General features: G+C 42.7%; 1 pseudogene; it reads left to right on the top strand.

The window, feature by feature from the left end:
* LOC116540480 overlaps positions 1 to 18772 on the top strand; it is a 20519-nt pseudogene extending 1747 nt beyond the window's left edge.
* The last annotated feature ends 510 nt before the right edge of the window (positions 18773 to 19282 follow it).

Raw genomic sequence — 19282 nt, 5'->3', positions numbered from 1 at the left:
TTTTTTTTTTTTTTTTTTTTTTTTTTTGAGTCGGAGTTTCGCTCTTGTTGCCCAGGCTGGAGTGCAATGGCGCAATCTCGGCTCACCGCAACCTCCGCCTCCCGGGTTCAGGCAATTCTCCTGCCTCAGCCTCCCGAGTAGCTGGGACTACAGGCGTGCGCCACCATGCCCAGCTAATTTTTGTATTTTTAGTAGAGACGGGGTTTCACCATGTTGACCAGGATGGTCTCGATCTCTTGACCTCGTGATCCACCCGCCTCGGCCTCCCAAAGTGCTGGGATTACAGGCGTGAGCCACCGCGCCCGGCTGACGGTATCTATTGAGTGCCATTGCTGGGCCCAGGGCTGAGCTTGGACAGGTGCATGGGTCAGATGAGACCCAGGGACATACAAATCACATGAGAAGCTTTACACAAACTTGCTTTAACAGAGCCTTTTTATTGACAAAAATAAAAGGACGTGAAAAGAAATTTAAGACTCAGTGGGCTGAAGAGTGGTCACTTATCACTGCAATATTTGAGAGCTGGCGTCAGGTGGCAGCCTGGCTGCAGAGAAGGTGGCCTTTCCCCAGCCGGTGTCCCCAGCCTCATTGCCTGGCCCTCCTGCACCTTCTTTTTCTTGTCTAAGAACTGGGCTCATGCCCCTTTATCCCCGGTGGTTGTGGGGATGAAAGGAAGGCCAACCCCTGCAGGGCCGGGTGCCTGGATCTGGCCCTGGGTAGACGCCTCCCTCCCCTTCTTCCTGAGCCCTCCACGCAGAGCCCAGGATCCGATGGTCGCAGTGACTGAAATCTCTTTGGAGAAGGGAGAGATCAGTGGAGACTAAAGCCATCGGTGAGAGTGGAAGAATTCAGTTCTCCAGTGGAAGGCGGCAGTGTGCAGAGAGCCCCATGCTGGGGCTGCTGGGGCCAAGGCCTGGGGGTTCAGTCCCCTGAGAAGCCCCCACCAGCTTAGCCTAGGGGATGAGCTATGGGAAGGACAGATGAGAAACTGCTGACTAATCAAGGCCGACAGGACCAGGGCAAGCTGGGGGAGACCGTGGAAGTGGTGGAAGGAGCAGGCAGGCTAAGCCTCGGGAAGCCAAGAGGGGCTGAGCAGGGAGCCAGGTCCTAGGAAAGAGACAGCACCCAGCTCCAGGGCCATGTGGGGGAGGCTGTGGCAGAGGACTGGGGCACCAGGCCATATTGAGAACCTTCACTGCAGGCCCATGCTAGGTTCCTGACCCACGGTAACTGGGGTCTTCACAGAGCAAATGAGGGAGAAACTGCCGACTCCATTCTGATGGAGCAAAAAGAGCCTCTTGGGGGGCTTCCTGCATCACTGCTATGGGAGGAGTCAGGGTAGGAATGCAGCAGGCTCCAAAGTCCCTGCTGTGTCCCGTGGGACAGGGAGCCAGGCGGTGGGAGGCGTGGGGCAGGGAGAAGAGTGGTGTGCAAGTGAGCAGTGGCAGGACCTAGGCTCTGTCAATATTTGGGGTGGGTCAATCATTAGCCAACCTTGTCCCCCAGCAGGTTCCCCACGTGGGTTCTGGGCTAGGCCCTGCCCTGCTGGGGGCTCCACAGGGCTTGGCGAGGATTGGATGAGTGGGGCGGGCAGCCCCTGGCCTCTGCACTCAGGAGACTGCCCTGCCCGCAGCGCTGCAGTCTTGCCTCTGGGCTGAGCAAGCAAACAGAGCACTGCACAGTTGAAAAAATGAGTTTCGAAACAATCTGTCAAGAAAAAAGATGTCAAAGTAGTTATCATGGGAAAAGTCAGACTTTTGATGGACTTCATTGCACTTATTCTGTGGATATTATTTTACTTTTAAATTATGTATGTGGGGGAGGGGAGCACACCATAATCTTTCTAGTGCCCAGAAGTTCTTAAACCAGGCTCTGTTCAGCTGGACCTATGTCCGTGGGCAAAGGACTATTCTAGGACCTCTAAGTGCATGGTTTGATTTAATCCTCCACGTGATTTTTTCTTTTTTTTTTCTTTTTGAGACAGAATCTCACTCTGTCACCCAGGCTGTAGTGCAGTGGTGTGACCTCAGCTCACTCAACCTCTGCCTCCAAGGTTCAAGAGATTCTTGTGCCTCAGCCTCCTGGGACTATAGACATATACCACCAGGCCCAGCTAATTTTTGTATTTTCAGTAGAAATAGGGTTTCATCACGTTGTCCAGGCTGCTCTCAAACTTCTGGCCTCAAGTGATCTGCTCGCCTCGGCCTCCCAGAATGCTGGGATTAGCAGCATGAGCCTTCTAAGTGATCTTAAGAGATACATGCTCTTGACCTCCTGTTTTAGCCACCTAATGTAACTGCCTCAGAGACGTACACAGCGAGTATAGGCAGAATGGGTATATGCCCTCAGATCTGCCTGAATCCAGGTGGAATCCCTTTAGTTAACATTGGTCCTGGAGAGACCTCAGTGGAGTAAGGAACTGGGCATGAGCCTAACAGGGCTGAGGTGGGAGGCAGGCTCCCTGCAGTTCTGGCAGAGGTTGGGGCTAAGCAGGTAGGCCATGGGCCAGCAGGGTCCTTACGGCTGGCTGCAGATGGAGTTCTGGGTCTATTACCACGGTGGTGGATGAGGAACGGACAACAGCTCTGTGAGACCAGATGTGTGTGCTATAACATGGGCTCCAGGCCACCTGACTCCAGAGGAGCTATGCTGTTTCAGGGCATTACCTCACCCCACAATTGGCCTTGCATTTATCAATGGTCCCCCATTTGGAGGGCAAGAAAACCCAGGTCACACAGCAAGTTGGTGGGAAAGCTAGGCCTAAAACCCAGGGCCCCGGGCTTGGCGTCCAGTGTTTTTTCCTGTGCACCTGTCCCACCACCCTGTACAATAAGCATGAGGGCCAGAGTGTGGCTCTTGGGGCCCCAGGAGCCTTCAGCAGGCCACAGAACACACATATGGTAAAAAAAAGTTATACTTGCATGTGGTGAAAAAATCAAATAGGGCAGAGGACTTCATGTGAGTGGTTATGGGTGGCCATCCCATCTCTCCTTACCTTTACTGTTTTTGCTCTCTGTATGCTATAATTTGAGTAATTTATATTATCTTTCTTCAAGTTCACTAATTCTGTCTTCTCCTGTGTCCAAACTCTGTGAAACTTGACCAATCAGTTAATAATTTCAGATACTAAAGTTTTCAGTTCTAGAATGTCCACTTGATTCCTCTCTACAGATTCTATTTCTCTGTAGAAATTCCCCATCTTTTCACCTATTTTCCCCATTTTTCTTCTATCTTCTTTAATATATTCCTATAGTTATTTTAAATTACTATTATCTTATCCAACATTTGGATCACCTGTAGGTCTATGTCTATTGGCTTTTTTTCTGTTGACTATTGGTTCATTTTCCTTTTTATTTGCCTCTCTTGTAATTTTCACAGTATGCAGAAAACTATTTATAAAGGAACCATAGCAACCAAATATTATATTATTTTCTTGACAGGAAGTATCTGCCCTTTCTGGTTTAATTAACAACTAAACTGGGATGAGGCTAGTCTACAGCTTTAGTTATAATCAGTCCATATCAGGTTTCAAATACTTGATGGGAAACAGCCTGAGTGCATGGTAAGTCTGTCTTGTCAATCCCAAAGATATAGGAGAGTCATTCTTCCCTTTGGCAGTTTTAAACTCTGCACCTTAGTTTCCTATTCCCTGCTGCTTCCAAATTTGGCAAATGTCTTGAGGAGGAGACTGGCGGTTTTCAAGACACACCCCCTTCCTGGGAAGGACTTTGCTTCCCAAATATCCAAGACTAGAGGAGATTAGGCTCTAGTTTAAAAACTCCCTAGCGTCCTGTGAAGCTTCCAGCTGCAGCAAATCAGCAAATGAACAGGGGGATGGAGGGTGGCATGGCTGCCACACTTTTAAAAGATTAACAGATTTTAGGCAGGGACATGGTGGCTCATGCTTGTAATCCCAGCATTTTGGGAGGCTGAAGTGGGTGGATCACTTGAGGTCAGGAGTTTGAGACCAGCCTGGCCAACATACTGAAACCCCGTCTCTACTAAAAATACAAAAATTAGCTGAGCACGGTGGCATACTCCTGCAACCCCAGCTAATCAGGAGGCTAAGACAGGAAAATCACTTGAACCCAGGAGGTGGAGGTTGCAGTGAGCAAGATCTTGTCACTGCACTCCAGCCTGGGTGATAGAGCAAGACTCCATCTCAGAAAAAAAAATTAGCAGATTCTAGTTTTCAGAGCAGTTTTAGGTTTACAGAAAAGTGGATAGGAAAAAGAAAAGAAAGAAAAAGTGAATAGAAGGCACAGAGAGTTCCCATATGCCTCCCTAACACCAGGAGAATTTCTCCTATTATTAACATCTTGAATTAGTGTGGTACATTTGTTACAAGTGATGAGTCAGTATTGACATATTATTAACTAAAGTCCATAATTCACATCAGAGTTCATTCTGTGTTGTCCATTGTATAGGTCTTGACAAAAGTCTGACATGTATCCACCATCACAGCATCATAAAGAATAATTTCACTGCCCTAAAAATCTCTTAGTCTCCACCTATTCATCCCTCCCTTCCTTCCTTGCTCCACCCTAATCCCCCGAAACCTCTGATCTTTTTACTATCTCCGTAGTTTTGCCTTTTCCAGAACGTCATGTAGTTGGAATCATATAATAGGTAGCCTTTTCAGATTGGCTTCTTTCACTTGGCAATGAGCATTTAAGGTTCTTTCATGTATTTTAGTGGTTTGATAGCTCATTTCGTTTTACTGCTGAACAAAATTCCATTGCTTTGATATACCCCAGTTTATTCGACTACTGAAGGAAATCTTAGTTGACCCCAACTTGTGGCAACATGAATAAAGTTTCTCTAAACATCTGTGTGGGTGCAGGTTCTTATATTAACATATTTTCAACTCATTTGGATACAAACAAAGGAGTATGATTGCCACATTTTATGGTAAAAGGATGTTTAGTTCTTTTGTTTTTGTAAAGATGGGATTTTGCTATGCTGCCCAGGAGGGTCTTGAACTCCTGGCTCAAGTGATCCTCCTGCCTCAGCCTCCCAAAGCACTGGAATTAAAAATGTGAGCCACCACGCCTGGCCTATGTTTAGTTTTGTAAGAAACTGCCTTTCAAAGTAGCTGTGTTCTATTTTGCATTCCCACCAGCCGTGAATGAGAGATCCTTTGGCTCCCCATCCTTGCCTGAATTTGGTGTGGTTAGTGTTTGAGATTTTTGTCTTTCTAATACATGTGTAGTGGCATCTCATTGTTTTAATTTGTAATTCCCTAGTGACATCTGATGTTGAATATCTTTTCAGATGTTTATTTACCATCTGTATATCTTCTTTGATGAGATGTCTGTTCAGATCTTTTGCTTCTTTTGAATTTTGGATTGTATGTTTTCTTACAGTTGAGTTGTAAAATTTTGTAATCTTTGTCTATGTAAATGTTTTGGACACCCATCCAAATATGCAGGTATTTTGCAAAGATTTTGTCTCAATCTATGAAGTGTCTTTTCATTTTCCAAACAGAATCTTTTGCAGAGCATGTGCTTTTAATTTTAATGAAGTCTGGTTTATCAGTATTTTCTTCCATAGATTGCGTGGTGTTGTATCTGAAAAGTCACTGCCAAACCCAAGGTCATCTAGATTTTCTCCTACATTTTCTAGAAGTTACAGTGTTGCATTTTTCATGTAGACCTATGATCCATTTTTAGTTAATTTTTGTAACAGGTGTAAGGTCTGCGTATGGATTTTTTTTCTTTTTTTTTTTTTGAGACAAGGTCTGGCTCTGTTCCCCAGCCTGGGGGGCAGTGGTGTACTCTCAGCATGCTGCAACCTCTGGGCTCAAGTCATCCTCCCACCTCAGCCTCCTGAATAGCTGGGACTACAGGCGCACACAACCATGCCCAGCTAATTTTTGTATTTTTTGTAGAGACGAGGTTTTGCCACATTGTCCAGGCTGCTCTTGAACTCGGGATTTCAAGCGATCTGCCCTCCTTGGCCTCCTGAAGTGCTGGGATTACAAGGGTGAGCCACCACACCCAGCATGGATTTATTTTTGTATGTGGAAATACATACAAAAGAAAAGTCTTTTCACCATTTGTTGAAAAGACTGTCTTTTCTCCATTGAATTCCTCCTTTGGCAAAGATAGTAAACTTTGTTTGTGTGGGTCTATTTCTCGGCTCTCTTTTCTGTTCCATTGATCTGTTTATCAGTTCTTTCACCAATACCACGCTGCTTTAATTACCGTAGCTTTATAGTAAGGCTTGAAGTCAGGTAGTTTCAGTTCTTCAATTTATTCTTTTCCTTCAATATTGTGTTGGCTATCCTGGCACCTTTGCCTTTCCATATAAACTTTAGAATTACCAGGCTCAGTGACTCAGGCCTATAATCCCAGCACTTTGGGAGGCTGAAGTGGGTGGATCACTTGAGGCCAGGAGTTCAAGACCAGCATGGCCAACATAGTAGAACCCATCTCTACTAAAAATACAAGTTAGCCAGGTGTGGTGGTATGTGCCTGTAATTCTAGCTACTCAGTAGGCTGAGGCAGTAGAATCATTTGAACCCGGGAGGCAGAGGTTGTAGTGAGCCAAGATGGCACCACTGCACTACAGCCTAAGTGACTCTGTAAATAAGACTGTCTCAAAAAATAAAAAATAGAAAATAAACTTCAGAATCAGTTTTCCAATATCTATAAAATAACTTGCTGGGATTACATCAAATTGATCAAATTGCAGAAGAGACATCTTGGCAACACTGAGTCAAGATCTCTGTGATGGGTTGGGTATCTCTCCATTTATTTAGATCTTTGATTTCTTTCATCAAAGTGTTGTCGTTTTCCTCATATAGATCTTTTACTTATTTTGTTAGATGTATATCTAAGTATTTCATTTTGGGGGATGCTAATGTAATGGTACTATGTTTTTAATTTTAAATTTGACTTGTTTACTGTTGGTATATATGAAAGCAATTGACTTTTGCATATTAACCTTGTGATTAATATGCAACCTTGCTATAATCACTTATTCATTTCAACTAAATAAAAATGAAAATTGCAGTGCAAGATTGCAAGCTGGCTATAATCACTTATCATTCCAGGAGGTTTTTGTTTTTAATTCTTTGTGGGATTTTCTATATAGACAAATCATATTATCTGTGAACAAAAACAGTTTTAGCTCTTCCTTCTCAATCTGTATGCCTTTCATTTCCTTTTCTTGTCTTATTGCATTAACTACGACTTCCAGTGCAATTGTGAACAGTAGTTGTGAGAAAGGACATCCTTACCTTATTACTGATCTTGATGGGAAAACATCTAGTGTCTCATAATTAAGTATGATGTTAACTGTAGAGTTATTGTAGATGTTCTTTATTCAAATAGAAGAAGTCTATTCCCAGTTCTCTGAGAGTTTCTATTATAAATGGGTGTTGGATTTTGTCAAATGCTTCTTGTGTATTTATTGATGTGATCATATGGGTTTTCATCTTTAGCCTGTTGATATAATGGATTACATTAATTGATTTTCAAATGTTGAACCAGATTTGCATATCTAGAATCAATCCTATTAGGTCACGGTATATAATTGCCCTTATGCATTATTGGATTTGATTTGCACTGTTGCACTGTTGGATTTGATTTGCATATGTGTGTGTATATATATATTTTTAATTTTTTTGAGATGGAGTCTTGCTCTATCACCCAGGCTGGAGTGCAGTGGCACAGTCTCAGCTCACTGCAGCCTTCACCTCCTGAATTCAAGCAATTCTCCTGCCTCAGCCTCCCAAGTAGCTGGGATTACAGGTGCACACCACCACACCCAGATTTTTTTTCTTTTTTTTTGTATTTTTAGTAGAGACAGGGTTTCACCATGTTGGCCAGGCTGGTCTCGAACTCCTGACCTCAAGTGATCCACCCTCCTCAGCCTCCCAAAGTTCTGGGATGACAGGCATAAGCCAGTGCACCTAGCTTGTTTCACTAATATTTTGTTGATGATTTTTGCATCTATGTTCATGAGAGATATCAGTCTACAGTTTCCCATTTTTGTAGTTTTCCATTTTTGTAATGTCTTTGTCTACTTTTGGTATTAGCATAGTAATGCTATCTTTATAAAATGAGTTCAGATCTTTTTTCTGGAAGAAGTGTTTGTTATTGCTGTTGTTTTTTGAGATGGAGTCTCACTCTGTCACCCAGGCTGGAGTGCAGTGGTGCTATCTCGGCTCACTTCAACCTCCACCTCCCGCGTTCAAGTGATTCTCCTGCTTCAGCCTCCTGAGTAGCTGGAATTACAGGCGCGCACCACCACGCCTGGATAGTTGTTGTGTTTTTTAGTAGAGATGGGATTTTGCCATGTTGGCCAGGCTGATCTCAAACTCCTGACCTCAGGTGATCTGCCCACCTTGGCCTCCCAAAGTGCTGGATTTATATGTGTGAGCCACTGCACCCAGCCTTGGAAGAAGTTTTAAGATAATTTGTATAAATTATTTCTTAAATGTTTGGTAAAATTCTCCAGTGAACCCATCTGGTCTGGTGCTATCCATTTTGAAATGTTATTCTTTTAAAAAATTATATATTGAAAAATTATAGTTGTGTATGTTATTATTGATTCAATTTCTTTTAGATATAGGCCTATTCAGATGACATATTTTTCCTTATGTGAGTTTTGGCAGGCTGCGTCTTTCAGAAGATTGTCCAGTTTCATGTAGGTTGTCAAATTTGTGGGCATAGAGTTATTCAGAATATTTCTTTTTCCTGTTTTCTTTCTTTCTTTTTTTTTTTTGAGACAGAGTCTTGCTCTGTCACCCCGGATGGAGTGCAGTGGCCCCATCTTGGCTCACTGCAACCTCTGCCTCCCAGGTTCAAGTGATTCTCCTGCCTCAGCCTGCCATAGACATTCACATCTAATCTCAGTGTTCTTTAATAAAACACTTTACCACTTATATGTGCTAAAACATTTGTCACAGCAATATTCACAAAAACCAAAAATCATAAACATCTGACTGTCTAACCTGTCAGTACAACAGTGAATAAAAAAGGTGTGGCATATTCATACAATGAAATACAATGCAGTAAAAAAGTTGTGCTGTACTGTTATATGCAACCGCATAAACAAATCTCACAAAGATAACATTGAATAAGTAAAAGCAGAAACAAAAGAAATAATGCTGTATGATTTTGTTTATATACAGTTCAAAAAAATCATAATAATGGTTACAAGGGGCAGTTATAAGTAGTATATAGACATGAAATTGAGAGTCATTCTAGAATGTTTCTTACGTTTTTTTCTTGATTAAGATGTGTTCACTTTGTAATAATTCATTAAATTGCACCTTCATGAACTATTTTATATAAAAAAATTTTTAAATGAATGCTTTCATAAAAATCTAGATTCCATTGGAGATTCACAATATTTTCAATCCTGGAGCTCAATACATATACCATGGATCAGCTAGAGCTCAGCAGTTGTTGTTTTCAGATGTGGCACGTGCAGCAAAATGTCCACTGCTCTTTTATTACTGCATATAGACCTCAGCTAAATGTTTGCTGACGTTCACCACTGCGATTCTGCAATTGTTTTTTTTACACCTGACCCACTCAGGCATTCATATCACCTGCTCATACTTGAATATGCATGAGATTTCTCTTGGACTCTAAAATATTTGTAGAGTTTGCCTTAGACAAAAAGAAGTTCACTTCCTCTATTGAGACCTGAAAAAAATCATGAAGGAAGAATATGAATGTGTTTCTGTTTATACCTGGCAGACAGGAAGTTAATGGCATTTCCCCCAGGGCCTCTGTTTTGTCTTGAAAGTCCAGGCAAGATTACCTGCTTCGACAGCTGTAGGACAATGGGTGGGAGGATTTAAGAATTTGTTGAACATTTGCTATGGTCATGCAAGAGAAAAACAACAGGACACAGGTAGAATGACTTCTGGGCAGAACAGAGAGCCCATTTGAAGTTGAGAAAAGCCAGGGATGTCTAAGGGCACCATTCAAAATATTTATGTATCCGTCTCCAGCAACAGTCAAGTGCCTATTAGAGATGAGGGAAAAGGCCCGCTGGAAGGCTCCAGGCCTGCAGTTTTTGTCTCAGTAGAGGTGAGGTAAAGGCAAGGTGCCCCCAAATTTAAAGTTATTATGAAGACAATTTGGGGGCCGGGCATGGTGGCTCACGCCTGTAATCCCAGCACTTTGGGAGGCCGAGGTGGGCAGATCACCTGAGGTTGGGAATTTGAGACCAGTCTGACCAACATGGAGAAACCCTATCTCTACTAAAAATACAAAAAATTAGTTGGGCGTGGTGGCAGGTGCCTGTAATCCCAGCTACTGGGGAGGCTGAGGCAGGAGAACTGCTAGAACCCGGGAGGTGGAGGTTGCAGTGAGCCAAGATTACGCCACTGCACTCCAGCCTGGGCAACAAGAGTGAAATTCCATCTCAAAAAAAAAAAAAGAGAGAGAATTTGAAGTTATGAATCAACAGGATAAATTAATTATATGCACTTGTATATATAAAATAGTTAACTATCTTTGCAGTTTTGCCTAGATTTAAACAATATTGAAAGATCAGAGAGTCAAAAGTATTTCTTTCAGAATAATCTCCTGGGCTGGTTCATCTTTGGATACTACAGAGCCTGATATCAATTGCCATGTTGGGAGAATGGTGTCCCTGGGACCTTTTTGGATTCAGTGTCCTGTGTCCTCTACCGTCTCTCCTGATATGCTGAACTTAAGGGATCTCCATTCTCAAATAAAAGCCCCTACAACCAGTACATGAGCCTTAGGCACTGATTTGTCACTTGAAGGTAATAATCATTTGAACTCTAGGGCTAAAACTTCCTTTTGGCATTAAAATATGATGATTAGTGTGAAAAAATGTGGAAAACTTCCTCTCTTGTAATATATTTACTTCTTTTTATGCTTTGATTTTATTTCTACACCATGCCCATGCTTCTTAACTTTTAATGACGAACTGAAATTCTGGTTTAAAGTGGTGTTCGCCAGGTGCAGTGGCTCACGCCTGTAATCCTAGCACTTTGGGAGGCCGAGGCGGGCGGATCACGAGGTCAAGAGATCGAGATCATCCTGGGCAACATAGTGAAACCGCATCTCTACTAAAATATTAAAAAAATCAGCTGGGTATGGTGGCATGCCTCTGTAGTCCCAGCTACTTGAGAGGCTGAGGCAGGAGAATTGCTTGAACCCAGGAGGCAGAGGTTGCAGTGAGCTGAGATCGCGCTACTGCACTCCAGCCTGGCGCCTGGCGACAGAGCGAAACTCTGTCTCAAATAAATAAATAAATAAATAAAGTGGTGTTCATCTGGGTGAGGAGAGATGATATAGTGCATATGTGATGTTAAATTTTGCATCATAATAAAATAAAATTCTTCTACAAGCCTAAAACTAACATATTCTTATAAATAAGAGGCTGGTTCATGACTGAATTGATCTCTCAGCACATTTCTTTGGAGGTATGGTGTGTGAGTGTGTGTCACAAACACAGGAAGAGTGTCCTTGGATTGAGATGGGTGAATTGGCAATGGATAGGCTGCATTAAAGTGGTTAGACCAAGAGTGACATGTGTCTGGCTTTCTTTCATTCCTTTGATAGAAGTAAAATGAGTACTATTTAGTGTAGCTAAATGGGTGGGCATTAACATAAATGAGAGACTTGAAAGAGGTATGCATGTATGTGTGTCTTTATGGGTATGCACATGTGTAACTGTGAGTGAATTTATTAGAACCATATATATTTAGTATATGTTACATTGAATATATTATAGACAGCATATATTTATGTATATATGTTAGTTTGTATATGTTGCATTGGATTTAGTATATGTTACATTGAACATACTATAGACAGCATATATTTATGTATATACGTTAGTTTGTATATGTTGCATTGGATTTAGTATATGTTACGTTGAATATACTATAGACAGCATATATTTACATCTATATGTTAGTTTGTCCTTTCGTGTTCTCCTTTTACCGTTGTGCTCTCCTCCCCCTATTTCGAGGGTTCACTCAGTATCTTCATCCTATTATGGGGTATCCAGATCCCTCCTTTGACTTTTCCTGTGACTTCATTTCATTTCCACTGAGTTCTGCTAAGTACCATTTTTACGTGACAAGTGAAACAAATACAAAGCATTAACTAATCAGTGAAAAATATCTAATATATTTTACTTTTACAACGGATTTTCAGAACAAGTAATAATGTCGTTTCAGGATATGCAATTATTATAGGGAAGAATTTTTAGGCTGGAGTAATTTTTGCTGATGCCATGTGGAAAGTGCCTATTTGTCCTAAATATGAGGTAAAGTTATGAGCTTTGGGTATATACTTTGTATCAGTGAATATATGTATATATTTTTTAATTCACTTATTTATTTAGCTTGAGATGGAGTCTCACTCTATCTCTGAGGCTGGAGTGCAGTGGCGTGATCTCAACTCACTGCAACCTCTGCCGTTCCGATTCAAGCAGTTCTCCTGCCTCGGCCTCCTGAGTAGCTGGGATTACAGGCGCCTGCCACTGTGCCTGGCTAATTTTTGTATTTTTTTTTTTTAGTACAGATGGGGTTTCACCATCTTGGCCAGGCTGGTCTTGAACTTCTGACCTCATGATCCATCCGCCCTGGCCTCCCAAAGTGCTGGGATTACAAGCATGAGCCACCGAGCCCGGCCAGTATCATTGAATATATTTTAAAATTCTGCATTTATAACTGTTTGGACTTCTAAAAAGCCGATTAAAAATTTTAGTCTTTTAGTCTTCTAGAAGATAAATGTTCTATTTTGGTTTGATGCCCATGGAGGGAGCTTCTTTGTCTCACTAAAGAGCCCTCCTTTCCCTGATCTCTACTCCTTCCATTCAGATCCAACCACCTCTTCATTCAACACACAAGACCAAAGAGGTGACTCCCTTCCCTAACACCACACTCCAAAGAAGAGAAGGTGGGCTGCTCTGAATAAACAGCATGAGTTTACATCATCAATACACTGGCTGACTAAATGAATTAACTAATCCCTAAAGAAAATATGTCATTGAAATTATGTGTCTGTATAATAAAACGTTGTTATAAATGTTAATATTATTACTTTCAATAGCTAAATGTTTGCCATTCTATAGGAAAAATAACCTCTATAATCTCTAGAAGCTAGCTACCATTCATATGAGAAAAACCTTAAAAAAATGCCCAATTCAAATTTTACAATTGAAGAACGGAAATGCTATTTATATGAATTATTTGTATATATTAACCATTATATTACTGAGTTTTTTTCGCTGAATTTGAACCATTTGTCCTAAGTTTTAATTAATCAAATGTACTTTATTCCTTTGACATTTTGTTTCTTTCTCCCTTTATTTTTTTTTTTTTTTTGAGATGGAGTTTCACTCCTGTTACCCAGGCTGGAGTGCAATGGCGCAATCTCGGCTCACCGCAACCTCCGCCCCCCGGGTTCAGGCAATTCTCCTGCCTCAGCCTCCTGAGTAGCTGGGATTACAGGCACGCACCACCATGCCCAGCTAATTTTTTGTATTTTTAGTAGAGACGGGGTTTCACCATGTTGACCAGTATGGTCTCGATCTCTTGACCTCGTGATCCACCCGCCTCGGCCTCCCAAAGTGCTGGGATTACAGGCTTGAGCCACCGCGCCCGGCCTCTCCCTTTATTTTTTCTGTGATACATTTTATCTCAGCTTCTAATAGCTACCTGTCAGGAAATCACTGCTTCCACAATAACCTTCATGTGTCTCTGTATTACGTATCTTCTTTAATGTCTTCTTTCTGTACCAAAACTTATTCCCTGGGTCACTATAACATCTCTGAGTCAGTGTTTTGATTAGTTATTTATTAAAGGTTAATATTGTGCCCAGTGGCCAACACATTATCCTCCCTGAATTGTAACGTCTTGCTCCTGTTCTGAACAGGGTGATGAGCACGACCAACAGCAATGTCGAGGGAGACTGCATCCCGGTGGGCTTCTCTCATCAGCCCCACCTGGAAAAGATACTCTTTGTGGCTGTTTTGATATCCTATCTCCTTACCCATGTGGGAAATACAGTAATTATTCTGATCTCCTCTGTAGACCTTAAACTCAAAACACCCATGTTTTTTTTTTTGTTTGTTTTTTTTTTTTTTTGAGATGGAGTTTTGCTCTTGTTACCCAGGTTGGAGTGCAATGGTATCATCTCAGCTCACCGCAACCTCTGCCTCCTGGGTTCAAGCGATTATCCTGCCTCAGCCTCCCAAGGAGCTGGGACTACAGGCTCGTACCACCATGCCCAGCTAATTTTTGTATTTTTAGTACAGATGGGGTTTCACCATGTTGACCAGGGTGGTCTTGATCTCTTGACCTCGTGATCCACACGCCTCGGCCTCCCAAAGTGCTGGGATTACAGGCGTGAGCCACCGCGCCCGGCCCCCTGTACTTTTTTTTCTTACTCACCTCTCCTTATATGTTTTACCACCAGTATTGTCCCCCAGTTGCTGTGGAACCTAAAAGGACCTGCCAGAACAATCACATTCCTGGGTTGTGTCATCCAGCTCTATATCTCCCTGGCATTGGGCTCCACTGAGTGTGTTCTCCTGGCTGCAATGGCTTTTGATGGCTATGCAGCAGCTTGCAAACCTCTCCACTCTATAGCTGTGATGAACTCATGGCCGTGCCACACTCTGGCAGCGGTTGCGTGGCTGAGTGGAGTGAGAAACACTCTGATCCAGGGCACTGTCACCCTCAGGCTGCCTCGCTGTGGACACCGGTGGCTCCACCATTTCTTCTGTGAGGTACCCTCCATGGTTAAGCTCGCATGTGTAGACGTTCACGCCAACAAGGTCCAGCTCTTCGTTACTTCATTGATCTTGCTCCTCCTGCCCTTAGCACTGATATTGCTGTCCTATGGACATGTAGACAAGGTGGCCACGAGGATCAAGTCAGCCCAGGCCTTGTGCAAAGCCCTGGGGACATGTGGCTCTCACTCGATGGTAGTGTCCCTCTTCTAAGGAACCATCACAGCCGTCTACATCCAGCCCAAGAGTTCTTATGCCCATGCTCTGTGTACACACCTTGCAATATTGGGCATTATGTCATCCTCTTCCCCCCTGGATATTAAACACAATATCATGGTGAGGGAGGTGTGCACTTTCTGCAATATTAGGAGTAATATCATCCTCTCCCCTCACTGGATATTAGGAACAATACACTGGGGAGTGTACACCCCCTGCGATATTGGGAGTAATATCATCCTCTCCCCACCTGGATATTACAAATAGTATCAGAGGGGGTGTGTACAGACCCTGCAATATTAATAGTAATATTATCCTCTCTTTTCCTGGATATTAAAAACAATATCACAAGGAGGTGTACACCTCCCGAAATATTGGTAATGATATTGTCTACTCCCCTGCTGGATACTACAAAAAATATCATGGGGGGATGTACACTCCCTGTGATATTGGGCGTAATATTATTTTCCCCTTTTGGATATTGGGAACAACATCACAGAAGGGGTGTACACCCTCCCACTGATATTGTTCTTAGTACACAGAAAAGGAGAGGATATTACTTTTAATATTGCAGGGGTGTACAACCCCTCTCTGATATTATTTCTAATATCCGGGGAAGGAGAAGAAGATATTACACTCAATATTGCAGGGGTGTACATCCCCTGTGATATTGTTTCTAATATCGGGGGGATGATATCACTCCCAATGTCGCAGAATGTGCACACACCCCTGTAATATTATTCTTAATATACAGATGGAGGAGGATGATATTATTCTCAATATTCCAGGGAGTGTACATCCCATTTGTGATATTTTTTCTAACATCCAGAAAGGGAGAGGATGATATTACTCTAAAAATCACGAGACATGTTTACCTCCCCTGCGATATTGTTCCTAATATTCGGAGGTAGGGGGAGAGGATGATATGACTCTTAATATCGCAAAGGTTGTACACCCCCCTGTAATATTGTTCCTAATATTCAGTGAAGGAGAGGATGATATGACTCTTAATATTGCAGGCGGTGTACACACCCCCTTTTAAATTTTTTCTTAATATCTAGGATAGGAGATAATATTATTACTTTCAATATCACAGGGGGCTGTAAACTTACTGTGTACACGCCCACCCTGTGATATTGTTCTTAATATTTAGGTTGGGAGAAAAAGTTATTACTTCCAATATCACAGGGTGTACACCCCCGCCCAGGGATATTGTTCCTAATATCCAGGGGCAGAGAGGATGATGTTACTCCCACTATTGCAAAAGGGTTTACGAACACCCCCTTTGCTATTGTTACTAATATCCAGGTGGGAAGAAAATGATATTCCTGTTAATATCAGAGGAGGTGTACAACCCCTTTGTGATATTGTTCCTGACATCCAGGGGAAGAGAGGATGATATTACTGTCAATATCACAGGTGTTGTACACAACTCCCGTTATATAGCTTCTAAAATGCAGGGCGGTGGGAATGATGATATTACTCCCAAGATAGCAGGGGTGCACACCACCCCTGTAATATAGTTCCTAGTATCCAGCGGGGGAAAGAATGTTATCTCTCCCCTCCCTGTGATGTGGTTTGTAATATCCAATTACAAATATCGTGAATTATGTAGTAGCCTGGGTATTAGGAACCATAGAAAAGGGAAGGTGTACACCGTTGTGATATAAGGAGTAACATCATCCTCTCTTCCTTTGAATATTATGAACCAAGTCACAAGTGGGTTGTACACATCCTGCAATAATGGGAGTAATACCATCTTCCCCCCCTTTGGGTATTAGGAACACTATCACAGAGTGCGTGTACACCCCCTTTGATATTAGAATTAGTATCACTCTGTCCCACTTTAGATATTAGGAAGAACGTTACCAAAACGGTGTACACCCACTGCGATATTGGGAGTAATATCATCCTCTCCCTTGCTGGATATTACGAACACTATCACGGGGGTGGGTGTACATCCCCTGCGATATTGGGAGTAATATAATCTCCCCCCCCAGAGAAGCAATATCACAGCAATATCTGTAGCAACAATATCACAGAAAATGTTTACACCCCTGCAACATTGGGAGTAGTGTTATCATTTCCCCTTTGGATATTAGGAACAATATCCCAGAGAAGGTGTACAGTTCTGGGATATTGGAAGTAGCATCATCTCTTCTTCTAGATATCAGGAACAATGTCGCAAAAATGGTGTACAAAAGTTATATCATCCTCTTCTCACCTGGATATTAGGAACAATGTCACAAAAGGGGTGTTCATTCTCTGTAATATTAAAAGTAATATCTTCCTTTTTTTTCTGGATATTAAGAACAATATCACATGGGGGTGTGCACTTCCTGTGATATTGGTAATAATAGGATCCTTTTTCACCCTGGATATTATGAACCATATCACAAGGGGGTGTATGCTCTCTGCAATTTTGGGAGTAATATTACCCACCTCTCCCTTTGTGGATATTATGAACCATATCACAGGGGGTGACATGATTCATAACATCGAGGGAAGAAGAGGAGGATATTACTTTTAATATCATAAGGTGTGTACACTCCCCTGTGATATTGTTCATAATATCTCGAAAGAAACAGGATGATGTTATTCCTGAAATTCCAGGGAGTAAACAACTCCCTCTGATGTTCTTAATATCCAGGATGAGAGAAGGTGATTTTACTATCAATATCTCAGGGGCTGTACACCCACTAGTGATATTGCCTGTAATATCCAGAAGGAGAGAAGATGGTATTACTCCAAGTATCAGAGGGGGTGTACGCTTAGCCGATATTGTTCCTAATATCCAGGGGAACAGAGGATGATACTACTCCCAGTATCACAGAAGGTGTATAATATCAGCATCTCTCTTCATGGATATTAGGAACAATACCACATGGGTGGTGTACACCTTCTGCAATAGTGGGAGTAATATCATCCTCTCTTCCTCTGGATATTAGGAACAATATCATAAGGGGGGGTGTATGACCTTTGTGATAATCGGAGTCATATCATTTGTCCCACATGGATATTACAAACAATATCAGAGGGTGTTTTACGCCCCCTGAGATATCAAGAGTGATATCATCCTCTCTTTTTCTGAGTATTAATATTACAGCAGTGATGTACACCTCCTCTCAATATTAGGAGTAATGTCATCCTCTTTTCCCCTGAATAACAGAAAAACTATCACAGGGGTGTGTACACCCCCTGCAATATTGGGAGTGATATCATTTTCTTTTTTCTGGATATTAGAAACAATATCACAGGACGGGTGTACCATCCCTTTGACATTGGGAGTAATGTCATCCTCCCCCCTTGATATTAGGAACAATATCACACAGGGCGTCTATACTAACTGCGATATTAAGAGTAATATCACTGGGGGGTGGGGGGGTATGATCCAAGATGGCCGAATAGGAATAGCTCTGGAGGGCAGTTCCCAGCAAGAATGCAGAGGGTGAGTGATCACCGCATTTCCAAACAAGTTATTACTGCCCAAAGACCAGGAGATTCCTGGGTGGAAAAGTGCCACAAGTCTCCAGCATGGCTGTTTCAGCTGGCGCAGTGGGTCTCTGCACAAAAACTCACAAAAATCTGTGCAGCTGTTTCAAATGGCGCTGGGAACGCCTGGGAGACAGAGTTGCCCATTCAGCTGAAAAAAATGGGGCTGAAACAGGGAGCCAGGTGATCTAGCTCAGTGGGTCCCACCCCCACAAAGACCAGCAATCTGAAATGCTCTGCACTTGAGAGTTTCACAGCAAGCACAGCTGGATCCAGGACAGTCCAGCTCTGTGGGGGCACAGGCAACTGCCATTACTGAGGCAGTCCGCCACTACCGAGGCAGTCCGCCACTACCGAGGCAGTCCGCCACTACCGAGGCAGTCCGCCATTACCGAGGCAGTCCACCATCACAGAGGCAGTCCACCATTACTGAGGCACACTGCCATTACCAAGGCAGTTCTAACTATACCTCTATAAACAAAACCACAAGGAAGTTCACACAGCAGCTGGCAGCTCAGCAACACATCTGCTGGCAGACTGTGACTAGGCCACCTCCTCACTAGGCAGGGCATCTCTGAAAAATGGCAGCAGCACATCAGGAACTTATAAATAAAGCCCACCTTCCCAGGACAGAGCACTTGGGAAAAAAAAGGCGGTTATGAGTTCTGCTGCAGCAGACTTAAATGTACCTGCCCAGCAGCTCTGAACAGAACAATGGAGCTCATAGCTCAGCACTTGAATTCCTATAAGGGACAGACTGTCTCCTCAAGCAGCTCCCCAAGCCCCATATATCCAAAGAGATACCTCATGAAGGAGAGCTCAGGCTGAC

This window comes from Sapajus apella, unplaced genomic scaffold (assembly GCF_009761245.1).
Source record: "Sapajus apella isolate SASKATOON/1434 unplaced genomic scaffold, GSC_monkey_1.0 scaffold140, whole genome shotgun sequence".
NCBI lineage: Eukaryota > Metazoa > Chordata > Mammalia > Primates > Cebidae > Sapajus > Sapajus apella.
This window is presented reverse-complemented; position numbering and strand designations above follow the sequence as displayed.